Raw genomic sequence first — 1986 nt, 5'->3', positions numbered from 1 at the left:
GTCCTAAAAAAATAAAACAAACCCCTCGTGTTCCAAGAATATAAAGTATAAATATTTGCATCATAAAACTACAAGCTTCAAAGTGGCTGTCTTTAGCAAGTGAATATATTTAGTTTCTGAATCCCCAAAAAGGTAACCAAAGTCTGATTTCCAGTTATTCTAAGATAATTTTAGTATACTTTTATCACTTAAATATCAGACACATAAGCTAGCGCATTCAAGTCCTGCTCAGACTATGACCGTTGAAGAGCTTTAAAATACCAGAAATGAAAAATCATTTGCAGAGTGTTAAGACCATGTGTTAATAAAAGAAACACTGGCCCATAGACAATGTAGGTTTGTGAAAAGCCCTTTGTCACTATCAACCAAGCCTCTTTCTTAAAAGATAAGAATAATGGGTTCAGTACCAGAAATGTGAACTATCTAAAGAGAACAGTATGGTAACATAATTAGCATCTCGTGAATTGCTTAGTATTTTTTAAAAAAATTATTTACTAAGTAAGACTGTTACCCCCTTCCTTTGAATAGCATTAGAACCTTGAATGTATTTAGATAAAGGGAACAGACATTATATTTAAATCACTTCTTAAAATACTATGTTTGCATTTATATTTAGAAAAAAACACAGAGGGGCGCCTGGGTGGCTCAGTCGTTAAGCCTCTGCTTTCAGCTCAGGACATGATCCCAGGGTCCTTGGATCGAGCCCCGTATTGGGCTCCCTGCTTGGCAGGAAGCCTGCTTCTCCCTCTCCTACCACTCCCCACCCCTGGCTTGTGTTTCCTCTCTCACTGTCTCTCTCTCTCTCTGTCTGTCAAATAAATGAAATCTTTAAAACACACACACACACACACATAGAAAAAAAAGTTGTTAGTTATGCTGAGGGTGGTGAGAGTAACAATAAGTGGAAAGAATACAGCATAAAACACATATGTCCACCAAAACCAGACAAGAACACAATCAGTTATCCTAATGATTGGAAATACGACTTACCTCCTTCTGACAAAGGTATTTGGAGGTGTATGGAAGGGCAAAAGCTGCAATAATGGATTAAGCACATCAGAGCTGAGGATCTCAAACAAAACATTCACAATATTAGACAGGTACGTTTCAGACCTACCTTCCTCCCCAAGAACTGGCATCCCTCGGAAACCCTGCCTTAGAAAAGCAAACTTGAATCGCTTGACTAGCAGGAACCCACACACTGTCTTCATGCTACTGGGAAGTAAATGAAGGCACAGGGTCTGTTCTCCAGCGAGGCTTCATGAGCCGTGCCACTTTTTGGCGGGGGAGGGGGGGAGGCAGAGTTACCCTGAAACAGACCATGCAGGCTGTCCGAAAAAGACTTCAGTTTCGACTGCACTAGAGAGCCAGCAGACATGTCCACAACCGAAGTCCCAGCAAAGCTGCCTTTAATCACGCCATCAGAAATACATGCTTTTCATAAAAGCTGCACAGAGTTATTACTGCAGGTGTCTCCTGGGCTCCTTTTGAATCATACCAGGATTAGAATGTCCGGAAGGAATCTCTAACCTGAAAAGGGGTTTCAAAGAAGAAACAAAGACACAGGCTTTGTCTTGACTGCATTTTTTAAACTACTCTCCCAGAACGGAATCTTTCTTCCCTTCTAGTAAACACAGGCTTGTAAACATGAAAATAAAGGGGATATAAATGAACAATGCCATGCTCTCCTATATCAAGGCATCAACCCCAAATCCACGACAGGCTCACCATTTCTCCCAAACAGGCATTTGGGGTTGTAAGCGTTGGAAAACAAAAACAAAAAAAAAATGCAAAAACACCCACCAAACGAAGGAGGCACTGCAGCCTAGGAGAATGAGCTCTGCGAGGCTTTCAGAGTTCAGGTATTTATTTCACACACCGCCTCACTTTTGTTCCGGAGCGAGACAGACCCGCGGGTGCCAGGCACGGTATGGACAATGGGCACTAAAACCACACAGTCAGTCTTAGCAAATTAGGGAAACGAGA

The sequence above is a fragment of the Enhydra lutris genome, unplaced genomic scaffold (genome assembly GCF_002288905.1).
Source record: "Enhydra lutris kenyoni isolate GAN:26980312 unplaced genomic scaffold, ASM228890v2 scaffoldscaffold93, whole genome shotgun sequence".
NCBI classification, from domain to species: domain Eukaryota; kingdom Metazoa; phylum Chordata; class Mammalia; order Carnivora; family Mustelidae; genus Enhydra; species Enhydra lutris.
The sequence above is the reverse complement of the archived record's forward strand: the minus strand, read 5'-3'. Positions refer to the sequence as shown.